At 45.0% G+C, this 8,051-nt stretch overlaps 1 long non-coding RNA gene across 1 annotated transcript; it reads right to left on the bottom strand.

Annotated features, from left to right (window-relative positions):
• Window positions 1-1,632: 1,632 nt before the first annotated feature.
• On the bottom strand, window positions 1,633-7,449 carry LOC113593245 (uncharacterized). Its single transcript, XR_003413339.2, has 5 exons — window positions 6,175-7,449; window positions 5,408-6,073; window positions 3,628-3,982; window positions 3,173-3,282; window positions 1,633-2,795 (listed from the first exon to the last, which is right to left on the bottom strand). It is a non-coding gene; the product is annotated as an uncharacterized LOC113593245 (long non-coding RNA).
• Window positions 7,450-8,051: the final 602 nt, after the last annotated feature.

The raw sequence follows: 8,051 nt of genomic DNA, 5'->3' as shown, positions 1-8,051 counted from the left end.
TGTCTCTCTCTGTCTCAAAAATAAATAAAAACATTAAAAACAAAAGAAAAAAAAGGGAATGCTACCACCTGATTCTGAATTAGGCAGGCTTGGCTTACCCCATCACAAGCACATTTGGACGCAGGTCTCTCCATGTGGACCTATCCCTGTAAAAGTCAGATTTATCTCTCACATTCTCAATCAGAAAAGTAATTCCCCTCTCCCGGCGGGGGTGGGAGAATTGAATTAGGGGATTATGAGGCCAGAAGTATTTCTGCACTAGAGGTTTATTCACAATGAAATATAAGTGAGGGGAGAAAAAGAAAGGGTTTCTCCCAATACCTAAATAATTCCTGATCAAAATGTTTAATAACCCCTCTTTCCTTAGAACACCAATTCTGATATCTTAGTGTGGTATTAAAGATGTTTAGCTATCTGGCTCTAATTTACAATGTACCTTATTAGCTACTACCTAGTGTGACTCTGGCCAGATGAGTCTACTCATAATTTCTAGAATATGACATTCATATCGTATGACTCCTTTCTTTTCCCATGCCATTGCTTCCACTGGAATGCCCTCCCTAATTTTCTTGTTTGGCTCATATCTATCTTTAGGGCCTGCTCCAGCCTCTGGGGAAACTTCCTTGGTCATTCCAATTCTCTTTGCCCTTGAACTTCTAAAGCCCTTGGGTTCTGTACCACTCATTAGGTATTTGCAGCTTGTGTCTCCGTAAATTTTGCATGATTATATCCTGTTACCAGATTTAGATTTTTCGGTTCCTTAAAGATCAGAAACACTTAGTAGGATTCTTTGGATTCTCAGAGAGGCTAGGACAGTGATTTCACATACTGTAGGTACTCAAATATCGGCTCGTTGGTTATATACATTTTAAAATGATTTGTGAAATGCTTACAAATGTATAGCAACTAGGATTGTTCACTAATCTGTAAAAATTAATGTGGAATTGCTCTATTCAAGATAAGTCCCCAGGCAATTTTTACATGTTTTTGAGCTGTTGTTGACTCAGAACCACGAAGTGAGTTTTTAGCCAGGTTGTCCCCCAGTGCTGTGGAAATACAGGTATGCTGGACTTCCAGTCCACATGCTTCGGTGAACAGCTCAGATAGTAAGGTTATTTGCTTCCCGAGAGAGAAATGGAGTGGATTCTTTCTTTCTCCCTCAAGAAAGTGTTGACTCATCTTTGGCCACAATACCCAAGTAATTTGGAAGTGTGAGAACATGTGCATAGATAGCGTACGTTTTTTAAATAACACTGTTCCATAAAACGTTGATGCTAATTTCTCAAAGTAATTTTTGTTTTTTACCTGAGTAGTTCAGTGCAGATGTAGCTCCACACTGGTAAAACAGTCTCTGAAATTTGAAGTGAATTTGCGTCTGTCACAATATCGAGAGGGATGTTACTGCCATTTAGTGGGCAATGGCCACAGATGCCGATCACGGAATGCATAGGACATGACCATGCAACGAAAAATTACCCCACATTCCAGATACTTTTCAAATGCCCCTGCAGTCATATGGGCGAAAACCTATTTGTAAGTATCTGAGCCTAATACTTAATTGCATTTACATATAAACACCAAGGATCTCATTTTCATACAGTTTTAAAACATGGTTTTATGTGTTTAGAGTTTTCCATAAATGCCACTGTTATGTAATTCAAGGGAAGTTTGCATTTTGGCTTATATGGAAATTTAGCAAGCTCCGTTAATCATTCTGAAAAGTCCTATTTCCAATGGCAATACCACTTATGGCCTTTGAACACCCATTGCCACACACTTGTCAGATGTAGAATCATCATTTCGAATATTTACTCCATAAACCATTTTCCAGGAACTTCTTTTCTCCAGATTTATTCAACCCACTGATATACCCTGCTCTTATCAACACGCTAAACACCCTCAATTACACTCATGAACGTGGCCTACAATTTTTATTTACATGTTCATGTCCCAGCTTTTAAACCATGAATTTCCTTAAGAACAAAGACTATGCCTTATTCATTCTGATATCTTTAACATCTTGCATGGTACCCAAAATGGAGAAAGTACTTAGGACATGTTTAGTGAGCATATGAATTCATCCTTACGTTTGTCTTCTGACAAGTATTTATTTAGCATTTACCATGTGTATCGCTTCTCGGCCTCTTGGTTAAGATCAAGTGTAGCATATACCGTGTATAAAATAATGCCAGATGGTAGGAATATTTCAGGGAGCAAATCAAATGTGGTCTCTGATCTCATGGGGCTTAAACTCTAATCAGAGAGAGAAAAAAGTATTATTTACACAATTTTTAGTTCTGATAAGCATTGTCATCCATTATACAGTTGACAAGTATAAGGTGCTATGAGAGTGGATAAAGGGAGAACCCGATTTAGGCTCAAAGAGAAATAGGAAATTATATTGAAGTGTATCAGCTACCTACTGTTGCATAACAAATCAACCCAAAGTTAGTGGCTTAAAATAACCACCATTTATCATTACCCACAAGTCTGTAGATCAACTGAAAGGTCCTGTGGGTCTGGCCCGGGCTCTGATCTCAGCCAGGCTTCCTCATGAGTTTGTGGGCCGAGTTGGTTGGTCTGGGATGGCCTCAGCTACGATCCTCCAGGAGGGCAGATCAGGGTCATTCACATGGCGATGGTGGGGTTCCAGGATAGCAAGCAGAAGCCTGCAAAGCTCAGGCTCAGAACTGGCACAACATTTCTTCTGCAGGATTCTATTGATTAAGGCAGGCTGCATGGCCACCTCAGATTCAAAGGGCAGGAAAAGAGAATCCGGCTCCCAATGGAAAGAGCTGCAAAGTCACATGGCAAAAAGTGCAGCTAGAGGAGGGGTGGAGAATTATGGCCATTTTTGTGATCAGCTGTATCAAGTTAAGACCAGAAGAACAAGAAGGAGGCAACCAGACAGACGGGGAAGAGAATTGTGATCGGCATGTAAAGACCCTAAGGCAGAAAGAAGCATGAACGTTCCCAGAAGTCAAGAAAGCCAGAGAGGCAATGTGCTGAGTGAGAGAAAGAGCTGTATAAAAGGAGGCTGGTAAGGAGGGAGGGACCACATGCCAAAGAGCCGTGTAATATAGCCACGTTAAGAGCCTGGGCCTTTCTCCAGGAATATATTGTTAGCACAAGAGGGACATGTTTAGAGTTTATACGTATATATCTCTCTTACCTTATGAGTGGACCACATCTCAGATGAGTTAAATTAGTAGCTCTGGGACCAGGTACCTGCAGTAGTAAAACTTTCCCAGGTCATTCCAAGATGCAGGCAAGGTGGAAACTCTGTGTTAGAGAGAGGCAAGATGTAGGAAGTTATTACCACCTGCTGTCTAGGTGAGAGATGATCGTGACTTGAATTAGCATACTTAGTAAAAGGAGGAATGATGGATTAAATGAGTGAGTGAGTGAATGAATGAATGATTAAATGAGTGAGTGAATGGACAATTAAATGAGTGAGTGAATGAATGAAATCAAACCTAAGTGAGAGGTCTAGGATCTACAGTAAAACTGCTTTGTTTCAAGCCACAGCTCCATCACGTACCAGCTCGGTGACCTTGGACGCCCTACCAACTCTCTCTGAGCCTTCCACATCTTCGTGTCCAAGATGAGGAGAGCAATCATACCTACCTGTGCGATGTGTTATGAGAACTAATGAGGTAATCCTCCCAGGGTATCGAACGCTGTGCCAGGGGCACAATAGGCACACAGTAAACGTTAGCCACTGGTACGATCGTCGGTAAACGGATTATATCTGCAGCAGTGCGTCGTCTCATGCAGTGAACAGCTTCATCCCCAACAGTCTCCCAGAGGACACTCTATTCCAATTACAACTGTGCTGTGCAGCCCTGAGTTTGCTCATGTGGTTGCGATTAAGCCAAGGCGTGAGCTGGGACCAGATATTGTCCACTTCTGCTTGGCGTGCCGTCGACCCCCAGGCTGTTCCTCCTCGGGTCTCATGCTCTGTCATCTGGCTTCAGCCCATCTGGGGGAGGACAGGGAGAAGCCAGACAGCCGTGAATCTTGCTGTCTGCTCGCGATGTCTGCTGTCTAGGGAGGTCTAAGAGGAGCTCCTGTCAGGGGAAATGTATGGCTCGGTAGCAGAGGCGGATGCCCTTTGGCTGTGCCAGAGCTCAGAGTCAGCTGAAATCCTTCCAGAGACAGCAGGGCCCAGTTGGGGCCTGGCTTTACCACACACTCTTGTGGAACTCAAGGTGATAAGCAAAGGGGAAAAGGAGGCCGCTGCAGCCTGAGCCAGAGCTGTTTCTGTGCGTGTGCAGCTGGGGACAGGGGTACAGCTCAATTCACAAGAAAGAGGTGATCTTGCACCATTCTATGTAAAGAACTGTTTCGACTAAATTACATGTTTTAAGGAGGCTTGCACAGAAGCTAGAACACTGAGCTATCAGGATGGCGATGGCGGTTGTCTCTGAGTAGGAAGATTAGGGATGTTTTCATCGTCTTCACCCTTGTTCTTGATATTCTCATGGGTTACCAAAAAGCCCGTATTTTAATACCCCTCCCCCCCAAAAGGTGGACATTTAAAAATCAAATGTCAAGTGTGACAGGGGTTTGCCCTGCATTCTTCCTGGATTGATGAATTGCTCTTTATAATTCTAGAGTGCAGTTCTGTAGAAAAAAGGTTTCACTCCTAACCAATCCCAATTTACTCCATTTGGGTATATTGGATAAATATGTGACCCCCAACAAAGCAGACGCACAGTCTCCCTGCCTTTCCCCCCTTAGGCCTCCTCTCCATCAGCCCTTGACACTCAAGATTTGCTGTACCCATTCCTTAGGGCTCGAGAGCCTGTAAGAGGTGTAAGAGGTGAGTTGAATGTAAATCAGACACGTCTCAGTAATGTAAGACTTATCAGACCCTCAACTCAAGCTCATCATCTCTCAAATGAAGATAAAGCTAGTATCTGTTTCACAGGCTGTTTGTGAAAATTAAGTGAGATACTAGATCTAAAGCACTTAACAGCGCCTGGCATAGAGTGACATTTAAAGAACGATTATCCCCAGCCCAGTCTCTCTCACTATAACGCGCGTGATGTTGACTGTAATCGCTGGGCTCTGGTCAGTTGCCCGCTAGGAAATATAAACATGAAATAAAAACTAAGTCAAATAATAAAAGCAGGCCAGTTTTTATTTTGCCAGTATGTGCCTTGGTGACATCACGTCGGTGGCATTGGCAAACACCAAGTGTTTTCCGAGGAATCTGAGTGCAGAGGACCTGCCCCAAATATCTCCCCACCTGGTAAGATTTCCTGCCTGAAACTGACGGTGGTTAGGAGCAGAGCTTTGAAGACAGACCTTGGTCCACGCCCTCTTTCCCCTCCTGATAGCTGTGGGACTTGAGCAAGCGGCTCTGAGGGTTTTTATCTCTCCCGGGGGTAATGACACCTACCTTGGAGAGCTGAGGGGCACGTACTGTGGTCTGTGCTGTCGTCCGGCATGTGCCCCAGAACCACCCCAGGGGCTTCCTCACTTCTCTCGGGCTCTGATCCCACGGCGACTTCTTGGCAGGCTTTCTCGGCTCACCCTGCATAAAACAGGGGCTCTCCCCCACCTCCGACCCTGCTGAACTTTTCGCCAGTGTTCTTACCTGCACCTGAAATTTCACATGCATGTACCAATCACCTCTCAGGATTTCAGTACCATGAGGACAGGGTGGTTGCATGTTGTATTTGATGCTTTACTAATACATGGCATGTACAGACACTCTATATGCATAAAGGACCGGATTAATTAACTAATTTTGTCAAGGAGAGCAGCATCTTTGAGAAAGGAGGATAGACGAACACCACAGCATGATGTGGGAAGAAGTCCTGATTGGTCTCAGTCAATAATTACTCACTGATACAACACTGGCCTAGGACATTGCTCTCGGGGCCTCAGTTTCCCCATCGCTCAAATAAAGACCATACCGTACTTACCTCAAACAGCTGGTTGAAGGATAAATTTCAACCGTGGAAACACATCTGCCTTAAACACTGTCAATCACCACACAAAAATGAGATGTTAGCATCATTTATTTCAAAAGAACACAGCAGTGTATTTCCTGGGTGACACCCTAAAAAGAGAAAGAAAAAAAAAAAAGGTCCAGTCACAATGGGACAAAGGAGAACATTTCATTTGGGATCAGTGTCTGGTCTGAAACCTTGCTGCCTCTACCTGAGTCACCCAACGCTCCCTCACTCCCTCAGCCCAGCCTCACAGCTGCACCGACGTTGCTGAGAGCTGGTCTCTGGAAGCCTCCATCCGCCCTCACCAGCAACGCGCCTTTGGCACATCCAGCCCAGGGTTAGTAATGGGATACAGAGCTTCTCGCTGGGTGAAGCAGGGTTTACGTCAGGAGTTGTCGCTTCCTGGTGGTTGCCTGGTGACCCTAATGGAAAATGAGCTGTGGCAACAATACCACAGAAACCACTCCCTCAGCTGGCGAGCTCCTCGGAAAGCCCTAGTGCCATGGGAGGGGGAGGGGGCTGCTTCCAGATGACTCGTCACGGGGCGCCTCTGCGTAGGCGGTGGTGGTAGGGATAGGCAGACAAGTGCGAGGCCCAAGGAGGGCCGGGCCCACAGCATGGCTCTCCTTCCTGCCTGATTTGCTGCTCATAAAGGAAGGGACCCTGCACAATCCTTAATGCTGGTCCCAGGCCCAATTTTAGAGAAAAGCACACACACGCAAAGCTCTGTCAGTGCTGACACTCCGTAGCTCCGACAATAGGTGAGGAGATATTCTGAAGCTCTTATGAGGCCCTCTCTCAGACCCATTGCATTGAGAATTAGCGTCGCCATAGAGGAAAGGCCGGGCCCACTCTGTGAAGCGACCCAGCCGAGAGAAGCCCGTGTACCAGGACAGGAGGAAGCTTTCTGGTTGTGTGGCCTGGAGGAGAGAAGGAGGGTAGGACACTAGTTAGTCACGAAAGTATGTGGCGCGTGCCATTATCGGGAAAATAAATTACACGGTGCATTGAAAAGACCTTGAGCCAGAGCCAGACCTGACGAGATGCCAACTTCTCAAAAGTGTGCAGATATGCTCTCCCGTGTGTTGGAGATGCTCTCCCATTCTTGTCTCATTTGATCCCAAGGTTATTACAATAATATTTGTAGGTATTAAAAGTCTTGATTTAGCGATGAAACCGAGGCCCAGAGAGATTGAACAATTTGTCGGAGGGTCACAGGGCTACTCAGAGAGTCAGGACTGGACACTTGCTCTTCTGATTTTAAGTCTCGTGGTCCTCCCCTAATGCCGTACCACCACTCCCCAAAGAAAATTCGTTCCCATCACCACACCGCACTCTTTCCCTATTCTATTCCCCTTCCCTCAATATCTGACAAGCAATACGCCCCATTCCAATGGTGGCTTAGTCTCACCTTGATGAATCAAGAGCAAATATTGTGGATTTATTCATTCAGTCAGTCACTTATCCATCGAACCCCCCCTTTTTTTTTAGTTTTTTAATGTTTATTTATTTTTGAGAGAGACAGAGCATGAGCAGGGGAGGGGCAGAGAGAGAGGGAGACACAGAATCCAAAGCAGGCTCCAGACTCTGAGCTGTCAGCACAGAGCCCGACATGGGGCTTGAACCCACGAAACCGTGAGACCACGACCTGAGCCGAAGTCTCCACTTAACAGTCTGAGCCACCCAGACGCCCTTATTTTTTGAGGCAAATTTCAGGCACCAAACCAGGTGCTGGAGATGCCACAGCAAACTTAGGGATTCTTTCCCGATCCTCAAAGAGCATAGATTTATTTACCCCTTGAAACGATAGATTCACAAATGAGCCACAGCAAATACCCACTTATGGGGCTCCCCATTACTACGCCTGCTGTATTTGGAAAGAAACATCATCTGGATGAATGGATAAAGAAGATGTGAGATATATATATATACATACATATATATATATATATATATATATATATACACACACACAATGGAGTATTACTCGGCAATCAAAAAGAATGAAAACTTGCCATTTGGAACTATGTGGATGGAACTGGAGGGTATGATGCTAAGTGAGGGTATTATGATGCTAAGTGGAGG

This window comes from Acinonyx jubatus, chromosome D1 (assembly GCF_027475565.1).
Source record: "Acinonyx jubatus isolate Ajub_Pintada_27869175 chromosome D1, VMU_Ajub_asm_v1.0, whole genome shotgun sequence".
Classification (NCBI taxonomy): domain Eukaryota; kingdom Metazoa; phylum Chordata; class Mammalia; order Carnivora; family Felidae; genus Acinonyx; species Acinonyx jubatus.
The sequence above is the reverse complement of the archived record's forward strand: the minus strand, read 5'-3'. Positions and strand labels throughout refer to the sequence as shown.